Source organism: Lagopus leucura, unplaced genomic scaffold, assembly GCF_019238085.1.
Source record: "Lagopus leucura isolate 7727_CA_CO unplaced genomic scaffold, USGS_WTPT01 Super-Scaffold_73, whole genome shotgun sequence".
Classification (NCBI taxonomy): Eukaryota; Metazoa; Chordata; class Aves; order Galliformes; family Phasianidae; genus Lagopus; species Lagopus leucura.
In genome coordinates, this window is record NW_024962252.1 from 2,762,919 (window position 1) to 2,786,258 (window position 23,340).

Consider the following 23,340-nt stretch of genomic DNA (forward strand, 5'->3'; position numbering starts at 1 on the left):
AGACCATCTAGTCCAATTCCCCTGCAATTGAACAGGGGCACCTACAGCTCCATCAGGTGCTCAGAGCCCCATCCAGCCTGCCCTTGAGTTTCTCCAGGACAGGGCATCTGCCACCTCTGGGCAACCTGTGCCAGTGCCTCAGCACCACCTGTACTTGTGATGTAAGCAGAGGTATCTGTTGAAAGGAGGGAGGCAACAAACGCTAGGAAACTGGAGCTCTGAAATAGGTTTTGAGCCCATAAGAAAAAATGGGGCAGAGAGAAAACATGTCACATGTGCGCTATGTGAAAATAGAAGGAAAAGTTGACTCACTCAGAGGTGTTTGCCTGGGCAGGGGGTGCCCTGTGGTGCTGGGCTCCAGGCATTCGCCTTCCACGAGCCCAGCCAGCACCACTGCTGGCTTCCAGCTACCAGAGCTGACCTGCACTCAGCCAGGGGCCGACTGGTGAGCTCCAGGCTGCTGCTGTCGCTTGGTAAGACCCCAGCACATTCTGGTTCTGCAGCTGCTGAACTGAAATACTGGGTTTTGTTTTGCATGATGAAGTGTCGCACGTTGTGCCAATCAGATACTGGGCATTTTGTTTTGTTGTCTTATTGTGTTCAGGAGGAAGCTGTTAGCGTTGTACTGTATGTTCTGTGCTGCCCTATGGAGCTGTATGTTGGGCAGTAACAGTCCAACCCCTCCATGCTGCATGGAAGGACACTTCAGTAAAAGAACTCATATAGAAAATAGTAATGGAGCAACACAAAACAAGGCTCATACATGAAAAGGAAATAATAACCACTTGCATCAGTACTGGTCCCGCTGCTGCATGCAAAGGTCAGGACTTGTTACTTAAAGTTTATTTTATAAATATCAAATAAAAATAGACAATTTAATTAAGAAGGTTTATAATAAAATTAGAAAGGAGAATTCTGCTTCTAATACGATTAGAGTAGCATTCTGAAGTTAAACAGGCAAATAAAGAATATGTTTTTGCCAATAGATGCTGCCTACATTGGAAAGCAGTACAACCACAGAAGATCCCAAGAGATGCACAGACGCAGCAGGAGAGGACGTGTGTAAGTGTTCATTCCCCAACCTGGGGGAATATAACTTCAACAAAACAAACAGAAAAAAAACAGCAGCTCTAGACTGATGCTGCCTCCAAGGTTCCCCACTTTGGCACTACAGACAGTTACTGTACCAATACTGTGCTGTTGCTGTATTTTCTTTCACCTGTTCACATCCACATTTCCCGCTTTTATCTACCTATGCACATGTAGACACCGAGTATTCCAAACCCGTCCTGTTCTCTTTTTCACACCTTAGAACACCTTTACATTTGCCTTTATAATCTCTTTGCATCTCTTTGTACTCTGAAGAATTCCTTTTAAATCTTGAAACTCTTTTTTTATTATTATTACTTATTAGCTTTAACTGAAGATTAACTTCTCCTACATGAAGTCTGTTTTGAAGAATCACCTCGTCCAGCCATCCACCTACCAGCACTGCCCACTGCCCACGTCCCTCAGTGCCATATCCACATTTCCAGAACACCTCCAGGGACAGTGACTCCACCAGCTCTATGGGCAAAAATGCATTCCTACATTTATGAACAGATTGCCCTTTCCCTAATACTAAATGGTTTGTTATTTCCAAAACAAACTTTCACAACGCTCGCTTGTAGTTTAATCTATAACTTCATATTCACTGTGTTAGGTACCATTCTGTAATAAAACAGTGTCATCTCTACAGTTCTTATTAAAAATATCATAATGTTGCTGGTCCAAATCATGCCAGCTTCTCTTAGCTCCAAAGGCAACATAGTGACCATGTGTATATAACCCAAAGTCTTAAAGACTTTCCCAAAACCTACCCTGTATCACAAGAGACATTCCAGGTCATACTGGCTGTTAGAAAATAGAACAGAGGACTGGTTGAAGTGCAGCCTGTTAAATGAATTACAGCCCTGTGCTTTACAACCATATAAAGACCATTCCTGCACTCAGTGCAACCCCTGCACTTTGTGCCTGCTCCTCCTGGTCAGCTGCAGCCAGGGGAGGCATCTTCCTCCCAACAGCCCAAGTGCCTGAAGAGCTGCTTGCCCATCTGGAAGGACACTCCAAGAAACGCAGCCAGGAAGAAAAGTAGGGTAACGTGGCTTGCAGCAGCTCGTGGAGGCAGCAGCTGTGGGCTGCCTCCCTGCCTGTTTACTTTCTTTTGGTCATGCTGTAAGAGCAGGGTGGGGCTGGGTAGGCTTATCCCTACATCACACTTTCTGCCATCAACATGTGGGGCAGGTCCATACTGCACTTCCCCAGCACTGAGTGGGGTTTCCACAGAGCCAGGTATGGCACAAGGGCAGACTTTGTCCCCACGTGCCCAGAACATTTCATGTGTGGGGTGGGCATGGGTGTGCCAGGGCTCCAGGCTGTACCTGGGCACCGAGGAGGTGACTTCCTAGGATAAGCTTAGGCAGGGACAAGGGGGCTCATCCTGTCTCCATGTCTGTTACTGCCTACCTTCTCCAAGAGCCAAGACAAGGGTTTAATTTTAACAGCCTATTTAATTATAACCTCACTTTCACTCTGCCAAATGTCAAGAGGAAAAAAAAAACAAAAACGAAAACAACACGTTTGCCTGGAAAAATCACATAGGTGATGATGCTGTGCTAGTATCTCTGACTGATGCTTTATGAAATTGTAACAAACATATTTTGCAGTTACTGTTTCATCTTGTACAGCTTTACCAATAGAAAAACTAAAGATCTTGGGAAGATAGTGATGTGTTGATAGTGTAATTGCTCCCATCTGTAGCTTCAGTTAAAGTTATAAATAGATAGGAATAAAAGGATGAAATGAATTACACATCTTTTCTTGGGCCTTACAGGGGAAGCATGTGTGGGAGAGGGGAAAAGAATCCTATCAACTTATAATTCCATTTGGTATTTTAATTTAAGATAGGATGAAGAAAATGACTGTGCTTAAAGACTTGCAGGATTCGTTCTGGGCCCAGATTACAGCTTCCTAATTGCCCTTGTTGGTGATACAGTCAGCTGACAAATTCATGACATAACGATGATGTCCAAGAATTCCTCTGAAGTAATACTGCTCTCTTAGACGGTATTTGATAAATCTATAGATGCTGTCTCCCAGTTTTTACCCCATAGCCAAAATGAGTGGATACGTTCTTTTATCGGTGCATACAAACTTCCTGTTCTGCAGCCCATAAATAGGATGTATTGGGAGGGAAGGAAGAAGTTTTCCAGCTGAACTGGATTCCTGTTTGGAGCCAGCTGAAGCCGGTAGGCACAGCAAGCCTCTGGCTCTGGGGTGTGTGGGCTGGTACCTATTTTTCCTGTTCCAGGGGAAAGGGAATTAATGACACCACTTTGAACAGCTAATCTCTGCTTCCCTCTTGCAAAGCTCTTTGCCCCCATTGTGACAGAACAGCAAAGGCATAGCCGGGTGGCTTCTCCCCACATTCACAGAAGAACAAAGAGCTGCTCTTCTCACCCTGCCTTTTCCTTCTGCTACAGACACAGGCTCACCCTTTGGGCTCCCACCCCTGTGCTGGGGGTGTGGATGCAGCAGTGGCTGTTGGGCCCAGATAGGAGATTAGCTGAAGGCAGGAGTCCTGTACTGCAAGAGGGGAAGAGCTGATTCCAAAACAGCATTTTGCAATGCCAGAAAATACATTATTTAATCTCAGTGGCTTTTTTTTTGTTTTTGTTTTGTTTTGCTCTGTGTTTAAGTAACTGCCTAGGAAGAGGAACACATTTGAAACAGCAGAGGTACTTTAAAAGTCTGTAAAGCCTGCAGACGTAGTTAAAGATAAGCCCACATATGCATGAGCACTATTTATGCAACACTTGATGCAATACATGCATAGCTTTGACACCTACTTTTCAGTGTTACAGCACTCAACCATTTTGTTTATGCTCAGGAAGCAAGCAAGTATTGTCCTTCTTGAGTCTCTTTCTGGCATGGAATAATCACTGTGTTGTGCCTTGTTGCTCTGAAGGCATGTTTGACATAGCATATATTTTGTTTTCTTGATGTGCCAGTGGGTATGTCTTCACAGCAAAACAGCAGGCCAGAAGGGTGGCTTTTATCAGCTCTGAGATGATACACCCGTGCTGCATTTTGGTATTCAAGTGATGAGTTCAGTCATACAGACACAGTGAGTTGCTTGTGGTCAGCCCTCTTTACACTGTAAGAAGAAGAATCTATAGTCTAGAAATCACAACACATGAGCAAAGATGAGAACAGAAGTCCCCACGTTACCTTAAGTAAGTTCCACTTAGTGCAGAGCTGCTTCTTTCGGTCCTTATCAGAAGAACTTGCTGGAGGTGTTGATGTTGCAGTCAGCAATAGGTGCAGGGGCACTGATGAGCCTGAGAAGAGAAAGTGATAGAAGCACAAAGTACTGCTGCAGATATTTGTTCTAGTTTATGCTTGGTTTCACGGCTCCTAATTTGTTAGGATGCAGATTCTAGATCATTTAAACTGGTGAGACTTTATGCAACCTAATTACAATTTCCAGATGTGCTCTGAGGATTCCTATAATGGTTTTGCTTAGGAGAAAAAAAAAACAAACGTTCTTGCCCCCATCCTTTGTTTGGATATGGCTGAATGACCCATCTTCCTCATCTACTTGCACAAAACTAATTACTGTCACTGCCTTTTTTTTTTCAAGTGCTCATGTGATTACTTCACTGCTCAGGATAGTTCTTTGAACTTCTTTATCTTCTATTAGAAATAAGAGTGTTACTCATTACAGTGTAATATATGAAATGAGTGAGAATCAATGTAATGCTTATCTCTGTGGTTTCATTCTTTGTACTGAATACAATAGGCGATCATTGGTTTTAAGAGCCACAATCTTCAATTCGCATGTAGAGTTTCTGGAACTTATTTCTCCAAAGGAAAGAAAAACATACTCCTGTTGAGACAATAAAGCTTTTTTTCTTAAGATAAGGGCCAACAGCCACTCTGCTGAGGATGAGATGAACGTGGAACTAAAAAACAGCTGGCATTATCTCTGACTTTGCCACTCCACAGCCATCCCCATTTATGTACATGTAGTGATGTCATTAGTCACTCCTGTTACAATGGCTGTCTCTGGTTGTTGCAACTCTGAGGTATGTTTATGAGCCTCGTTTATAGCCCAGCCAATTAGGAGGAGGTGAATGACTCAGGGACAAAAGCTGCCTTACTGGTGAAACGAGCGTTCAGCTGACTTCTGGGCAGTGTTAGCACAGACTTGGCAAAGCAGCTCCACGAGATACACTTCTTTCTCGTAACAAGTTCACAAAGACATGCTGCAGGGTTGTGCTTTCAATTCACCAACACCTCCTTTTGTGCATTTCCTTTAAACCTCTGGAAGAAAAGCTTTTGGGAGGGTTGGAAATGTTTTCAGAAGCAATTGCCATAGAATCATAGAACCACAGCATCCCTAAGGTTAGAAAAGAGCTCTAAGGTCATCTAGTCCAACCGTACGTAACCATCTAATGGCAAGTCAGCCTCCCTACATTTTGAAACAACAGGATAGCAACGAGAAAGTCCAAAATTGTGACTAGCAGCAAAAATTGTCATAATTCAGCTGAGCATTTCTGTTGGTTCTAACATGAAGCATTCTCATTTGTACTGGCCTACTGTGCCATGCCAGTTGAAAGCTAGTACAAAAAACAAATAAGTAATCCAAGGTGGTCTTCATTGAAGAAATTTAATGTTGCACTGGCAAGGGAAACAAATGGAACCATTCTGAGCAGCACAGCAGAATGGGCTTTCAGAAAACTGATAGCACGGCTGCTGTCAAATGGTTTACAGGAAACACACTAAAGGAAAGCCTTTTTGTGCTAGTTTTTGTGCTGTTAAATGGAAAATTTGAAGGATGCTAAAGTAACTCAGAAGAGTTCTTCCCATTACATTCACGGAAAATAGCTCAAAGATGTGTGCATTTCAACATTAAAATCAAGTACTTGCATACATTGGGTCAAATTTCTCTGTATCAGGTTTGAGGCAGGAGTAGCCTATGAAGCTTCAGGCAGTATTAGTGCAAGGAGAAGCTGCAGCAGAAGCTGCATTAATGAACAGGCTGCGTAGGCAAAAGCAGCTCTGAGTTAGTGTGGTGAATGGTCATGGAAAGTCTGTGTTTGTAAAGCAAAGGTGAGGAAAAAGGATGCATGGGTGGGAAAGTCCCTCTGTGCAAAATCTACAGTGTGTAAGTAATGTGTGAGGCCCCAGGGAGAGGCTGGCCCAAAGGGATGCTGGGGCACTGGGCTACAGCTCTTATCTCAGTACACGCTCCTGAACATCACAGCCACTGCTGGTCTAAAACATGAAATACCAACCCACAGCCATGCATTTAGCAACGAATCTTGTGCAGGTGGTATCTCAGGTTTCTTTTTTAATTAATTAAGAGTATGCCTGTTGACAAAGTGGAATCCAGAACTGTGCATGAGCTGCCAGATGTACTATGCGGCGTGTGGGATAATTAATAACTTCATCAAAACAGGAGCTGCTCCTGTGAACGCACAAAGCATTCATCTGAGTCAGCACTTCTCTCGTGGAGATGTAGGTAACAAGGGTTGTGCTCGGGGGATGTCCTGCCACTCCAAGGCCCTGCTCTGGAATGTGGACAGATAGCTCTAATCAATTTGGATCTGCAGTGCTGTGCAGCCTGAAGGTGGTAGGTAGTGAACTGTGGCTCTTATTTCAGAGGCTGAGAAAGGCTCACCCTTTTATGACTGCTCCTCATGGGCAGCAGGATGGTGATTAGACTGCAAGCAGGTCTGAGACAGAGGTTCTTGAGTTCTTCCCTGCAGCAGAGGACAGACAAAGCTGTGTCTGATTTTCATGACTCTGTAAGGAAATTGGACCTGCAGGTCTCGAGTGAAGAAATCAAATCTAGGGGCCCCCAGTCCTTGAGATGTAGGGGGGTTAACATTGGCTTAAAAGAGCACAGCTTCACGTAGGGACTTGCATCTTTTCTAGAGATGCTTTGAGAAGGTCTACCGTATCAATTTATTTAATATCCATGGAGAAATGCCTTTGATTTAATTAAGTCTGGTTAATTATTTGCCGCCATGCTAGGTCTAACAGCATGATACGTCAGAGACGCTGGAGGACGTGCACCTCCTGGCACACCGAGAGAAATTTTGTTCACATGGAGAGCTTTGGGTCCTGACGTTTGTGGTTTTGGAAAATGTAGGCACCAGTCGGATTAAACACCGGCTGAGCGGGATAGTTAGGACTGCAGCTCCTTGATTAGGGAACTTGCCCAAGTTGCACAGCAAGACTCTGGAGGAAGGCAGCAGCACCCTGATTTTCCATACCCTTGGCTACTTTTCTAAACTGTGGGCCATATATTTGGATGGCATTGAGGATGCTCATTCACAGGAAAAAAAAAACAAAAACAAAAAACCAACCACAGCCAGACTATGTTTATCAGTGCTTATCAGAAACATCTGGAGTGTGAGCAGAGCCCAGTCGGCTGTTAATATCTCCTTAACAAAAAAGAAATAGATAAGAAAAGCATTTTGTAATGGAGCAATACTAAGTTAAAGTATGTCAAGCATTAAGTAATTTTAAATTTTCCACTTAGAGGAAAAGAGAAAGACTATTCTTGAACTTTTTTAACGTGAGCCAGAACTTCAGTGATACCATTAGACTGTGATGTGTGTGGTTATGGAATTTACTCTCTAGAAAAATTATTAAGAAAATAACAAAGCAATATTTCTCAGATCAAATCCTGAACCGTTCACACTTAAACAGGGTTTTCCAGTACTGAGGAGCAGACTGATGCAGAAGTCCTTCAAGCTTATCATATATATACATGTCGAATTCCTCCTGAACACTGAATGCTTCATACACGCGCTTTGCTGCTGATCAGAATTACCCAGGATAGAGCGGGCCTCCAGAAGGGTCTGAGTTGGTATAATACAGACCAGCTGCTGCAGCTGCCTGGGACAGCAAGAACAGCCCCTGCTTGCAGCACAGGCTGTGACTCGGAGGCCGACTCAGAGGCCTTCTCTCCTCCAGAGAGCAGAGGAAGTGGCTCTGCAGCCCTGCAGACAAAGGTGGCAGTGGGACAGGACACGGGATCACAGGGATTAGCCGGGCGTCTGGCTGCTTAGCGTTAAGCTGAAATCATTTTCATTTCTTCGGAAAACTTTTATCAGGAAATGGGAACTTCTATGCCCCCAGCAGCGAGTTTTTCCTTCAGGATGCCTCTAAGGAGGCAGTTGGCGGGCAGACCTCTGCTCCCCAGCAGGTCACCCCAAAGTCCCAGCTCCCCATCGATGCGCTGCTGTCCTGTTGGGCACCACACGAGCCCCAGGCTGGTGGACAGGTCTGCTGTGTGCAGGAGGAACTGGGGCAGCAGCGCTGTGCAGCCTGCTGGGACCGATAACGAGGTCCCACCCTAAGGTGTGATCTAAGGATGGCTTCCCGAGTGGCCTGCAGCCAGCCAGGCTTAGCGGACCTGCTGAGGAAGGCAGACAGCATATTTCCTCGTGGAATCTGCGTTTTGAAGTGACACTGACAGGCTGGGCTCTGTGTCCTACGAGAGAAATGCTGCTGGGAATAATTGGGGTTGTAATTCAGCGTGGCCGACAAACCCCACAGCGAGCTGCTGTTGGGAACCTGTAGTAGCAGGGGGCCGGAGTCCATAAACCCCAGAGGTCCCTTCTAACCCTGCCATTCTGTGGTTCTAGCAGTGCTTTACTGACTGCAAGGCAATGATGTATTTATCAACAGCTGTATCTGAGGTCGCGCATTTCACGTTCTCGGGGAAGAACTAAATCCTCCCACGGCCATCACACACAGGCACATCAGCCAATTAGTAACTCCGGCCACGCGTGTACTGTTTACTGTATGAACAACGCGCCTTTCCCCGCTCCGCGGCCTTCCTTTGGGAAGCCGATAACGTCGAAAACCTCCCGGGAGAAGCTACGGCCGGACAGCCCGAGGGCAGAGCGGCGAGGGCCGCTCCGAGGGGAGGAGGGACGCCGGCGGGCGGCGCACGCGCGGTGAGCGGCGGAAGGGGCCAGGGGCCGCCTCCCCGCCTCCTCCCGGCGTGGGGCGCGCATGCGCTGTGGCGGCAGCAGGGGCGAGCGGCGGCGGTGGCGGCGGGGGGAGCTTTGCCGCGCTCTCGCTCTCCCTCTCCCTCCGCGCGCGCCCTCCCGCCATGTTGTTGTGAGCCCCTCGCGGCCGAGGGGGGGGGAGGGGAGGCCGGAAGGAGAGGCGCCGAGAAGAGCGGGGGGCGGCGGGCGGGCGGCGGCGTCCCAGGGCCCGCTCCGGCTCCGGCTCCGTCGCGGCGAGCGGCGCCGCCAGCCAGCCCGTGAGTAGCGGCGGGGCCGCGCGGGGTAGGCCGCGGGCGGGCGGAGCGGGCGGGCCGCCCCCCTTCTTTCTTCCAGCCCCCTTTTGTCTGCGGCGAGGGAGGGGAGAGAGGGCGGGAGGGGGCCATGTTGCGGCGGGGCGGTGCGGGGCCTGCGCGGCGGACTGGCCGCCTTTGTGTGCTCGCGGCGCCGAGGTGGGAGCGGGCGGCGGCGGCGGCGGCGGGAGGGGTGGCGGGGCGGGAGCGGGGCGGGGGCTTTGTTCGGGCCGAGGCAGCGCCGGCGGCTCGGGGCTTTGTGATGAGCGCGGCTGTCGGGAGGGCGGGACGAGAGGGCTGCCGCCGCTTCCGCGCCGCGAGGGCTCGGGCTGTAATCGTGCTTCGAAACCGGCGGCGGTAACAGAAGTCGGGGCGGGCGGCCGCCGTCGTGCGGGGCTGCGCGGCGTTGCGCTGCGCGGCGTTTCGCTGCGCGCCCGGGGCGGCTCTGCGCCTTGCCGCGCTCCTGCCCGCCCCCGCGGCGCCGCGCTCTGACGGACGGTGCCGGCAGGGCTTTGTCCGCCGTTCCCGGAGCGCTGTGTGAGCCGCTGCCGAACGAGCGAAACTTTTCCTGGCCGCTTTATCGTTGTGGCTTTACGTGCGGCGTGCGAACAAAGCGCACGGAGATCTCTTTTAGTTTCTCTTTTCTTTGTTGCCTCCCGGCTCTGTGCTTCGGTTGTGCGGGATACCGACGCGTTGCGTGTGTATTTACCGCCTCGCGTCCCCGTTTTCGTAGATAAAACGCGCCGTTTCTGTACGATCGGCGTCTCTGGGGCCAAAGCGTCGCCGACACGTGCGGCTGTGCCGAGAAACAGAATTATTTTCTACTTCCCCGTGACCCGCAGCTCAGTCCGTGGCCGTGCGAGAGCGGATGCGTTCTGTTGGTGGGAGAAGGAGGCGCGGAGCAAAAGGGAGATGGGAATTCGGCGATGTGCTTCGGCTGTGTGTGTAGGAACGGCGCTGAATCAGCTGATGGCTCTCCCAAGTGTGCAAAGAGTTCGGAATCTGGAATTTGGCCCAGCAAAGTGGTTAGAAGGCAAATGCGTGTGAGAAACTGCTTGATAGTGCTGATAGTTCTGTAGTTTAATATGTGGAGGTTGCATCTAGGGAAGTAATATAGGATTTGAATAGGGTTGTTGTTGTTTTTCCAGCATTAATTGGAAATAGCTTTTCTAATTAATTTTTGTAGTATCATTTCGCTACTTAATGTTTTTCTCCAGCGTTCGGGGTGTCGACACAGAGCTGAGGTCGCTGTAACCATATCTGATGTCGTGGTTGCCACCACGCGAGGCTGTTGACTGAAAAGTTGGACTTGCCTATGTTGCAGTGAGAAGTTGTCTCTTACTGTGGCAGCGTGTATTAAATGTTATGTAGGATTGTGATGACATGAAATGCTGCACGTGTGTTTGCCTTGTAGTTTGCCCTCGGGGAAGTTCCTTAGGGCAGGTGCTTGGGGTGAGCATACGAGCAGGACGTCCCCTTGTTGAGTACAGGGGGCTGGATGGGGTTTGTGAAAGCATTTTCTACTTTGCTCTTAGACTTCTTTTGCTTGCTGAAATGATATATGACTGCACACAGAAACATCTGCAATAGGGAGTTTCGTAAAAGCTTTCTCCTTGATGATTTCCATTCTTTGTACAGTGGTTTATAAGTCTCCAGCGTGATTAGAGCAAGTTGTTGTAAACAGAGGCAAATGACCCAGGAGATGGTTTAAATACCTGCCTGTATGTCTTCATGCCTTCTTTGATCATGAAAGGACAAAACACTGCACTGCCCATTGCACTGAAGAGAACCCTAAATTCTCTCGTGTTCTTTCTGGGTTGAGCCCTCCTGTGAAATGAGCATTAATGCACTGGAGTTTCTTCAGGCTTTATAAGTGCTTCTCATTGCATGTATCATACGTACAGGTATGTGAAAACTTTATCAAGCTGCTGCTTTCTCTTCTCTTTGGCAAATGTAGTTGGAAATGCATACTTAGCCTGATGTGGATTTTCCCCACCCATGACATAGCACTGTGATTATTGTGCACAGTTGCAGCACTGTCACACAGCCAGTGACAAGATTGTCGTCCTGAAGTGGCACGAGAAGTGTTTTCGTGTAAGGTTCCTTTTCTGCTCCCATAAGAACAAATACAGCTGTGCAGTCATTTCTGGTGCTTCTAACCATGAAGTCAAAGGCACTTCACCTTCCTTTGGTAGGAAGGAGTTTTAAATGGCATCAGAAGATGAAAATGTATTCAGTTCTGCCGTCTGCGATGTAATTTCAAACACGTTGCATTCAGTTGCTTTACAGTAATGGCTTGGATAGAGAAGCATGATAGCCAGGTTTAGTTTAAATCCCACTCAGAATACATGCTGTGCCTTTCAGGTTAACAGGCAAGTGCTTTCTGAGTTGCTTTGGAAAATATTTGCCCTACAGATGAGGGCCAGGTGTTACCTCTGGGTGTATCTGTGAAGATTTAATTTCATTAGTGGTGAACAGATTCTTCTCCTGAATGTGCTGGTTTAAGAGCAGCTGTACACTTAAAGAAGAAACGTGTCTGAAGGTGTTACAGTGACAATCTCCAAAATGAGAACAAGTATCTCTGTAGTAACCCGAACTTCAGATTTCTGCATCTGGTTCTGCGTTTAAGTCCCAGACTTTGGAGTGTCAATGCATGGATCTGTCCTGTACAGGCTGAGCTGTTTTTCCGGTGTGTATTTGTGTGTAAATGGCTGCAAGTAATCCAATTTTGTACTTTTTCTTTGAAGTTACCATATAGTTTTAAGGTAGGCTTCCTTTTGCACTGGCAGAGCTGTCAGTTACAGGTGGTAGAACCTCAGTTGTCTTTCTGCTGCAGAGCTCCCTGCATGTAAGTCCTGATGGAAATGAAGGCAATATCAGGCTGCCTTCTTGGACTTCATTCTTTAGTTTTCATCCACGTTATTGTGAGGAATTTTTTTTTCAAGTATCTCGCTGTTCATGTCTTCTATGATATGCATTACTTAAGGTAGTTCTATGGATGCTGGATGAGCTTGTTGTGTGGTGTAAAGAAGTTGCAGAAGTGATTTGAGGAGCTTTGTTTTGTCAATAAGGTGCATATGTACCACAGCAGTGAAAGCAGTTCTTATGTTACAGAGACACTTTTATTCCACTTTATTAACGTTCATCCTCCTAGCATCTGTCTGCACTTGCGCACACACACACACACACACACACATATTCCCTTAATGGTTGGCCATACAGCAGAGTAAAAGTAGGTGTGGAGGGATTAGAGGGCTGTACTTCCTTTTGTCTGCGTCTTCTCATCTAGGTGTCCTTGTTCTGATTCAGCAGCTTTCCACATAAGTCAGTCCTTATTGTTTGGATGTGGCACTCCTGCTTAGCACAAAAAGCGAGAGGTTTCTCGGCCTTGAAAATGGAAGTCATACAGCTTGTTAGCACAGAAAGTACATAGTTAAAACTGCAGAGGAGACTTGGGGTTTTGTGTTTGCAGTTATCTAGTTCCTCAGGACATACTGAAAGATTGATAGCACATTGCTTACAGTGGACATGTGTGCAGATCACCGCGTATCCAGGGAGAAGCAGTTTTTACCTGCAGAAGTTCTGAATATCGCAGGGAGATTTTTCTGGTTGTCATCTCTGCTTGTTTCAAGCCAAGTGTTAAATGCTTTGAAAATAACTTGGCAAAGTTCATTTTAATCTGTGCCTGAGATCTTTGTTTCATGAAAACCCAAAAATGCATCAGCACAAGCTGCAGAAGTTTTATGTCCATTCCTTCATTAGGATCTTCTGTAGTGCACCGAGTTTGTAAGAAAAACTGAAGCTGACATGCAAGAATGAGATGCATTTCAGATAATGTGTTTTCTGGGCTGTTTCATTTCATAGTCTACAGATGTAGAAGATCAGACTAAACAGCTTCACAGATTGTGCTGAGTAGCAATGTAAAAAAAAAAAGCAGGGCCTGGTGCAGGTGGGAGCACTGCTGACTCCATCCCCACCGCTCAGGATCACGCTGCAGGTGGGTGTTGCTTCCACAGACCCAGCGGGACACAGCGTTCCTGTCGATGGTTGGATAGTTGGCGTGTTTGTTTTTCATGGAACCACTTGCACTTTGCATTGACTCTGTAGCTTTAAGGATGCGTGTGAGCTGAGCTACTTTTTCAAAGCCTGCAGTAATCCAAAGTCAAAAAACGTTCCTTTGCTTGAAGCAGTTAGAAATCAAACTGTGTGCAGTAGCCTCCCAGTGCTCCGTTTGGCCCTGTAACATATATAAGCATTTCGCAGTGCTGTGAGTGCCTGGTTTCCATCAGAAGTCTGTCGTACAGTTGGGTTTGAGTTTATGCAAAGCAGACCTATGAGAAATGCTATGGGTTTTGCACCCAGTTTTGCTTGTTACAGTTGCAGCCTAAAAAAAAAAAAAAAAAAGATTAAGGTAAAATAGAGCAGAGATTTTGTTGTAGATTAGAGCTTCTGTTGGAAACAGTAATCTGGGGGACAAAATCCAGCGTTAAGCTTTTATCTCCAAGTGTTCCATTGGTACAACTTCCTCATTTGTCTTGAATCTCAGCTGGGAATGGCTTTATTCCCCATGACTCCTGTGATGCTGTGGGGAGCTTGGGGGGTGTTCTAAGAGTATAGTAAATACAGGAGCAAGCATAATACAACAAAACTGGCTCTTCTTAAATGCAGGGATCTCTGTTGTCTGTTTTCTTGTTGTGTTTTTCCCTAATCTGTTTTGGATTTTTTTTCCTCACTCTTGAGCTACTTTTGACTTCTCTACTTTTACTATTCCAGTTTTTCCTTCCATTCTTGCCCACGTCCAGCTTTCTGCTGTATCACATTCTCTATTACGTTAGTGCTGAAACTAGAGCGGTCCTGTAAATATAAATTGCTGCAGCGTTCTACTCCTCCACTGGAATGTGCAGAAACATTGGTGTGTTTTTCTCTTGCCATCCCTTCCCTCACAGGCAACTGCACAGGTTTTCACACTTCTCTCTTCCACCTGCTTCCCCTCCCCAGAGGGAGGCAGAGGTGCGTTGTAAGCAGAGCCCTTGTTTAATTACTGCCTGGGTCCCTCAAAACATGGCTGCATTTCTCCAGCAGAGAATACCATGAATGTGTGTTTTCTGGTCACTTGGGTAGGGAGTGCAGGGCAGCCGCTCAGTATCTTTTTGTAGTGTTTCAGCAGCATCAGAAGTACTGACTGAATGTTTTGTCGCGGTGATTTATGCGGGTTGTGTTAGGAGCTGAACCACTCGCTGTTGTGCTCACTAAGTATTGCATGGGCAACGCCTCTGTAGATGAATGCATGCAGTTTTTTTGTCCTTTTAGACAGATGGCAAAGAGCATTAATAGAAATAATTATACTAGATCATAGAATCATAGAATGGCTTGGGCTGGAAGGGATCTCAAGGATCATGAAGCTCCAATTCCCCCACCAACCTCCACATTTAATACCAGCCTAGGCTGCCCAGGACCCCATCCAACCTGGCCTTGAACACCTCCAGGGACGGACAGGGAATCCACAACCTCTCTGGGCAGCTGTTCCAGCAGCTCACCACTCTCTTGGGAAAGAACAAAAAGGTGAACAAAAGTTCTTTAAGAAGTAAAATGGAGATGCTGAAATGTTGTTCAGAATAAATCATCTGAAGTGTATCTTCAAACTGTGGATTTGGTGTTATTTTTTAGCAGGCTGCAATGAACTCACATAATGTGAGACTATCAAAATGACTTAAAAATGCATTTCAGATATAAATAGGAATAGTGAATCATTGCTTTGAATTCCATTAGGAGCTTAATCTATATAGAAAGTAAAGCAAAAAGTGTAAGTTTGCAAATACAGCAGGGATTTTTCATGTAAAAATAGCTGAGGCCATCCTTATTTCCAGCAAATGATAACTTCTTGCTTTTTGGGATTAGCTTGTGTGAAACCCTGCTGGTTTTGTGGCAAGAAAGTGATGTAAGCCTGAGGACTTCAGGAGGAGGCTAAAGGAGATGCAGAGTGTGGAAGAGCCATGTTTTCCCTTTGTAACAGAAGATGGGTGAGTTCTGACTGACTGAGGGGTACGTGGAAGTGAGTCTGCATGGTTGTGTGCAGTTTGTTTTTGAGAGGAATGTCAGTTTGATTGCAGTTACTGGTGGATTTTGAGTAATCTTCCTATTAGTTGGTGGAAGTTGGGAAATCCTTTCTAAGTGAGTCAGAATAATAAGTTAATAAATGTACTTGATTAGTTCCAAGACAGTAATTCCTGTGAAGACTGGGAATTTATTTGGGAAATTATTTGGGTCTTTTGGAAGCCATCTGAAATGTCTGCGGATGAGCTGAACATCTTGGTAAGCATAAGGCAGAGCAACATTGTCTGGTGTAGGGTATTTAATGTTTGTTTTTGTTGATGCTGAAGAATTTTTGTCAGAGTCCTTGGTAAGAGATAATGGAGAAATGAGCGTGGATGGGTGTTTTAGAGGCTGCTCACAGGGAAGGATGGAGTGGGTTATGTGGGAATTCCATGGCAGTGCTGAGGCTTAATGAATACTGGTTTGGCCTTCACACTGACTCACTCAGGCTTTTGGCTTATTTTTCTCTCCCTCAAAACCCCAAAAGCACTGCAGGCTCTTTGCGCTGCATCTGGGAAGACCACTAGCTGCTGTGGCATTGTCCTTTCACTGACATCCCTATGGGGCTGCAGATCAGCTAGAGATCTGTTCATCAATAGTTCACCTTGCTTCAGTGTGAAGGATTGCCCAGGGTAAATAGGTTTAGTGATCAGCAGTCAGTAGTGTTTGGATTTACGATGGCAGTGTGGCTTTTGTGAAGTTCAGGGTATGCTTTCTTGGATGTCAGAACACTTGCAGACGTTCTTGCTGCATGCTGAAGTGAAGAGGAACATCAGGGCGACACTGTCCTCAGTGTTTGTTCTGTCTTCCTCGTCTGTCCTTGCCCAAGGAGGCTGTGGATGCCCCATCCCTGCAGGCATTCAAGGCCAGGCTGGATGTGGCTCTGGGCAGCCTGGTCTGCTGGTTGGTGACCCTGCACATAGCAGGGGGTCTGAAACCAGATGATCATTGTGCTCCTTTTCAACCCAGGCCATTCTGTGATGCTATGATCTACTACCATTCCTCATAGCAAAGGTTGATAAACAGTTCCTAAATTTAGTTATGTAGAGTTATGAATCTGAATTCTGCTCTCTCTTCCCCCAGTAAAGGAGAGAAAAAAGGTGAGAACTGATGGTGAGAACCTTGAAGATCCTGCAGCTTGGTCTGCTGGAAGCTCTTTGAGAAATGCTGGGACTGTCGCAGCCTGTTTGACACTTCTTGAGGAGAGTGGTGCTGTGCACAACAGAACATAACTGCTTTCACTTAACTATTTAGGCTTTGGTTGCTGCAACTCATTTCTGGTGCAATGTATGGACTTAAAGAGCAGTTCTGTGAGTAGCTGCTGACACACAGTCCTTTGGGGAGAAGGATGCAGAGAGTTTAGAAGTTCACTGAGTTCAGGAGCTTTTTAGCATTGCTGTGGTACAGGGGAGGAAATCAGTAGATCAGTTTGTGCAAGTATTCAGTGTGACTCGCATGGGAATCTGTTAGAATTCATGCAGCCACAAAATAAGTGCCTGGGTGTTATTAAATTAATAAAATATGCAGATGTTTAGCATTGTTGCCTCTGGTATAAAACAGACAATTGCTAGCAAAAACTTTGCTTGATTTTAAACAATAAAATTGTTTTTGTTGTTCAAATAAGATACTTTTGTGCAATGGAAATTGGGAAATAATGTTCCCGTATGAGACTTTACGGTCATGTAGACATCCCTTGGAACAATGAGCACCATCTCATCATTCCAGTTGGGAACAACATAATCCATTTCCTGACCTTAGAGTGGGAGTCACGTTTCCTGAATCATTTGTTGGTCCATTTATAGAATCCACGTAAAGCATCCCTAGAAATCTTAAGTGATCTTGCAGATCGTATTTTTGCATTTCCTAACTTTGTGACTTTTATTTCAAAACAAAGTTTTTCAATATGCATCTGAACCTTTTCAAAAGGTTTTCATGAACGGATATTGAAGAGTTTTTCGAGTGCTGAACAACTGCAAAGCACATAAATACCATCATGTTTGAAGCCCAGGCTGGGTGTTAGCTCATCGACGCTGCCTTCTCCCCACAAAGTGTCCATCAGTCTACGGAGCTGCTCTGGACTTCATTGATTTCTGTTTCTGCAGTTAACAGACTCTGATAACTTCATTACAAGTGCTGTCTTTCTGCATTTCTCAGTGTTTATATTTAGTAGATACATAACACGGTAACCTTTAGATCCACGTAACTAGAGGCCAGGTAAATGAACGTCAAACGCATGTTTTTAGCAGCTGCTCAGATCTGCCAGCTAGTACAACTCTCCAAACCGTACTAATTAGGGAGAGAAATGTTAGACTGAAAGCATTTTTCCTTTTGCTTTGCTGTGGTGAGGGCATTTGATTGGAAAACGTCTACTCTTGTTAAAGCTGGTTTAATAAGTTACTTGCAGAACTTTTCACCGTGTTATTGCTGTGTAGTTTGCAGCAAATCTGAGGTTCTTGGGGGCAAGTTTTAAGGTGTTGATTTTTTGTGCACTGAAAAAAGAAGAAAAAGACACCAGATGTCCTGTGTCTCGCACTGGAGACCTCACCAGATTAGTGGCTTGTGACTGCCACAGTTCTGGCAGCAGCCTTGAAACTTTCCCAGTAGGAAAGAGGTAACTGGTGTTCCCAGCTCTTTCATTGAAAGTAGCTAAAATGGTGAGTTTTATGACACAAAATCAAACAGAAAGGCATTCAGAACTCGTTGTGTATTTCCTTAGCTAGAGAGAGGAAAACAAGAGTTCTGAATTTGCAGATAACTGACTTGTGTTTTGAGCAGTCTTGAGCATGTAGTGTGTGGAACAGGCACCTTAACTACGAGGGAATGGCATAGAGCTGCATCAGAGGAGCCTCCAGTTGAATGTTAGGTAAAGGAGGGAGTGTTTGGGTGCTGGAAGTCTCCCCATGGCAGAGCAGCTAGCTTCAACAAGCAATGTGACAACACACTCAGACACAGGGTTTGAATTTTGGGTGGACCTGTGTGGAGCCAAGAGTTGGGCACATTGATCACTGAGGGTCCCTTCTAATGCGGGGTATCCTGTAAATACCCTGTGACTGTAGAACTATTGCTCGCTTCAGTGGGTGTGTTGTCCAAAAAGAACATCCTTAGAAAACAGCTGAGGAGATTGATAACAGCAATGTCTTTAACTCTGCGTTTCTCTGCTGTAGACAGATAAAGTAGAAAACGTGCTCTTGCCTATAGTAACTCTTAAAATGCATTGCAACAAACGTGGTTTTGTGTTTTCTGCTTAACCTTCTCTTTGTGCTCTCGTGTGATTGAAGTCACTGCCTGAGAACTGGGCAGTTCCCTTTCTTCACCTCTAGCTTCAGCACCCTCCTGGAGAACATGCGGGGTTCCACACGGCTGGAACTCTTCTCAGTCACGCTGCTCTCTCAATTCTCCTCCTGAAATGAACAGGGAGAGAAAATGTGATGAGAAGGAGCACCCCACCCTGTGTCCCCTTGCTGTGTAAACCCCAAACAGAAGGTTGGATTTCATTGGTGTTGGCTTGATGGAGAAATGACCAGGCTTTGCATAGTTTGTTTTTTTTTCTTTTCTCCTTTGGGTGCGTTGGTTATTATTTTTCAGTATTTTTCCTGTTCCTCATTCCCTTGTATCTGGGTTATTTTCATTTTTCTGTTAGCTGTGTTAACGCATCAGCAAATGGATGTCTTGCTTGCAATGCAGAAGGTTAATTTATGGGAAGTTTTACTTTATTCCAAGTGTATACATCTTGTTTGTTTTATTTGTTCTGATTCATTATTGACCTCATTATATAGACCTCAATGCAGTCTTTCAGTACTTAAAGGGAGCCTACAAACAAGAGGGCAGCCAACTCTTCACAAGGGTAGATAATGGCAGGACAAGGGGAAATGGTTTTAAATTGAGGGAGGGAAGGTTTAGAATCCTAGAATCATTAGGGTTGGAAAAGACCTCTAAGATCACTTAGTCCAACCATCCACCTACCACCAGTGTTGCCCACTAAACCATACTGCTAAGTATGGGTCAGTAACCCCCATCAGAAGAGAACATGGGAGAAGGAGAGCCTGTTGGCTGACATTACAGTCCTACCTCCTTTTTAAGAAACAGGATCACAAAACATTACCTTTGACCACCCAATGGAGAAACAGACATGCTCTGGATACACAACTTGCTCAGTGCTCAGCAGCCCCAAAAAGGCAGAGGTGGCTGCAAGGGAACCAAAGTCACAGCCAGGTCCTCCAGCCACAAAGCACACAGACACAAGGTTAACAGAACAGGAGACCAGCTAGAAGGAAGAATGCCTAGGTAAGGGAGATGTCTGAGGGCTCCAAGCTCTCCTGTGGATGTTTGTACATCCAAGGACAAAATCTCTGCCAACCGAGTCCTATTTATTCACAGCTTGTCAAAACCATGCAGTCAGAAAGTACTGTTGTTTTGGCATCTTGAACCATGTTTTGCCATCAAATTCCACGGGAAGATTAAGTTAATTTTAAAAATCTTGAATGTTCTCATTTCTTTTTGTTCTTCTTAAATAGAAGTTGTACTAAAATGATAAGGACAGACAGCCTTTTAGAGCTTCCCCAGCTGCTCTCACTGAAGTGCATGTAATTCACCTGCCCCTCTCCTGGTCTTCTTCCCAAAGGGAAACCCTGTGAAACAGCACTGCCTTCCTCAGGTGTGGTGAAGAAGCTGTAAACCTTTACAAACCTCACTGTTAAGGTCAGGACATTCCCATGTGGTGTGGATGGCTGTAGGATTAGGCAGTTTACTACTCGAGGTATGATTTGCATGTTTTTAATACCTCTCCACCCAAGCTGCCAGATCAACACAAAAATGTGAAATTTTCTCAATCGGTGAGAAATGAGCTTGAGAAGGAGCCTCTAAACTTAGCTTAAAAAAAGAACCATGGAATCATTCAGGTTGGAAATCGGATCATCAAATCCAACCGTCAGCCCAGTGGCAGAATGTTTCTGCCAGCATAGGATGGAAGTGTCCCTCCTGCCCTTCCTTCCCACCATGAAGCCCCACCATGCACCCAAGCTCCAAATTGCTTTCCAGACCTCCTGATGCCTCTTGCTTCTACAGTACTTCAGAGAGCAGTGGAGCACGTCCATACTCAGCAGTGTCCTGATGGGAGGAGAGATCTGAGCTACTTCTGCAGCCAAGCCACCCGATGGGCTTTTAGCATCCAGCCTAGCATCTGCATCCAGCACTGCCCACACCACACAGCAAAGTACTGAGAGCTTGATTCCCGTGCAATGCAGGCATTGGATGTCAGGGAGAAGTTCTTTACAGAGAGTGGGGAGGTGCTGGAACAGGCTGCCCAGAGAGGTTGTGGATGCCCCGTCCCTGGAGGTGTTCAAGGCCAGGTTGGATGGGGCCCTGGGCAGCCTGGTCTGGTATCAAATGGGGAGGTTGGTGGCCCTGTGTGTGGCAGGGGGTTGGAGCTTCATGATCCTTGAGGTCCCTTCCAACCCTGGCCATTCTGTGATTATCAACCGTTAACATATTTAATAAAGGTCTCTTTGTTAGAAGGAAGGAGTAACGATTACTGAAATATAATGCTATTTTGTGTGAATTGTCTCTAGTTCTTACATAGACCACTTCTTCTGTCTCGTTTTCATTTTCAGAAAAGGCGGATTTTAAGTTTTCTGTAGCATACAGTTCACTTTTTAACCTTTTTAAGAGAAAAGCAAACTATAAAATAATGAAGTGCAGCAATGTAATATCACACTTCCTGAGAGAGGGAACTGCATAGTGTTAATTTTCACTAGCAGAGCTTTTTAAGATTAAATACTGATGATTGGAAACATCTGAGTTCCCTGCAGTTGCTGTTGCATCACTTGTGGCACTCGCTGCTGTGTTATGGAAAGGTGATGCTACCAAGAAAAGTGCTGATATTCAAAATGAGAAAACTTAAACTTGTAGCATGCGTGTATTAAGCAATCAACACCAATTAAGTAACAAGCAGGGTTAGAGTGCAGGTGCAGTTCAGATTTGGTCATTTATTACACATGCTTGCATACACTGGAATATATCACTTCAAATGGAGCAAGCAGTAAATAAATAGTTACAAATCGTGCCATGTTATTTATTGGTTAGGCTGGTAGTTCTGCCTGTTTTTGACTGTGGGCATTACAGTTCTGGGTTTTGGACATCTGAAAGTAGTTTAGAAAAGCTTGTACCATGCAGTTGTGCCACTCTCTGAGCAATACTTCCTGGATGGGAAGATGGATATAAAAGTCTGTGCAAGGGGGAGAGCAGTTTCTTAGTGGCAGAAGAGTTTGTGAGGACTGAGTGCTGTTTTGTGTTTCATGAAGCGTGTTTCGCTTTGCAGCCAGGAAGAGAACCCAAGGTTTCTGGATGGTGCTGGCCTCTGCAGCCACCAGATGGGACTGAAGTGGGTGCAGAGATGTTTCATTTTCCTCTGCCTCTCTTGCTGGGAGTGCTGTCCTGAGAGCTGGCTTAGATATGTGGGGTGCTCTGAAAATAGTGCCTCCTATTTATTTCCATGAAAACAACAATGGCTACAGAGAGCACAGTAACATGATTTGATAGAGCACATCCTCAGCTGTGAAACACTGTTTCTCAACGCAGTCACCACCCTTAGCTGGACATTTTCACCAGCCCTGAACAAGAGCCTTGGAGGAATTCAGTGACACACCTCTGCTTCAGTCCCCATTTTGTCAGGCTGCCCCTCTGCTGCCATCTGTCACAGGGCAATAAATGTAATGGGATATTGGTGGGAAGGTTGAATCTCTGCTGCCATACCAGCATCATCTGTCTCTGCTGTCACGGACCACCATAACAAAACAGGAGGTATTTCTTTTGGAGCAGGCCTTGAGTACTTTCGTATATTTTTATTTCCTGCTTGTACAAGTCCAGGAAGTTCCTTTTTCCAACCTGCATGGTTCCAGATTATAGACACTCCTGTTGACTAGAAGGACTACCAGGCAAGTGAATAACTGCGTGTACACGTGCCATGTGTTATGGTCACCATACTCTTTTGCGACTTGCCTTTAGCAGATTGGAAAGTGCTTTTGTTGAATATTTCTTCTTTGCAGTACCACAGAGTTGCTTGGGTTGGAAGGGACCTTTAAGATCACCCAGTTCCAACCCCTGCTGTGGGCTCATTGCCCCTCACCAGCTCAGACTGCCCGAGGCCCCCCCCAACCTGGCCTTGAGCTCCTCCAGAATGGGGCACCCACAGCTTCTCTGGGCAGCTGTGCCACCATCTCACCAACCTCTGAAAAAAAGATTTCTCCTAGTATTTCATCTCAGTCTCTCCTCTTTTGTGGACATCGCTCTTTGTCTTATCACTATTAGACCATGTAAAGAATTGCTCTCCCTCCTGTTGGTGAGCTTCCATCAGGTACAAGGTCTCAATGAGGTCTCCCCAGAACCTTCTCCAAACTGAACAAGCCAGCTCTCTCAACTTTGTAAGAGAGATGCTCCAGCCATATGTTCATCCTTGTGGCTCTCCTGGACCCACTCCAACAGCTCTGCATCCTTACTGTACTGGGGGTCCCAGGCATGGACAGAGTTCTTCTGGTGAAGCTTCACAGAGGCAGAGCAGAGGGTCAGTGGGACAATCCCATCCCTCTCCCTGCTGCTACCTCCTCTGTTGGTGCAGCCCAGGGTACTGTTGGCATTATGGGATGGAGGCACACACTGCTGGCTTGCATCAAGATTTTAGTTGTCCAGAAAACACAAGTTCTCTGCAGGACTTCTCTCTATACATATACTTGGGATTGCTCCAATTCAAGTATGACACTTTGCACTTGGCCTTGTCAGACCTCCTTATGTTCACGTGGGCTTGCTTTGCAAGCTTGTCCAGGTCCCTCTGAATGATGTATTTTCCTTCTGTTGTATCAACTGGACCACTCCACCACTCCACTTGGATCCTC

At 46.0% G+C, this 23,340-nt stretch overlaps 1 protein-coding gene across 8 annotated transcripts in view; it reads left to right on the forward strand.

The window, feature by feature from the left end:
- The first annotated feature begins 9,271 nt into the window (after window positions 1–9,271).
- Window positions 9,272–23,340, forward strand: part of PUM2 (pumilio RNA binding family member 2) — a 64,174-nt gene continuing 50,105 nt past the window's right edge. For 7 of the 8 annotated variants that reach the window (XR_006182616.1, XM_042892960.1, XM_042892975.1 and 4 more), the window contains exon 1: window positions 15,363–15,381. The gene's annotated coding sequence lies outside the window, so the exon portion shown is untranslated. Of the gene's footprint in view, window positions 9,329–15,362; window positions 15,382–23,340 lie in introns of those variants that run through there. The other variant, XM_042892990.1, reaches the window with a different exon arrangement.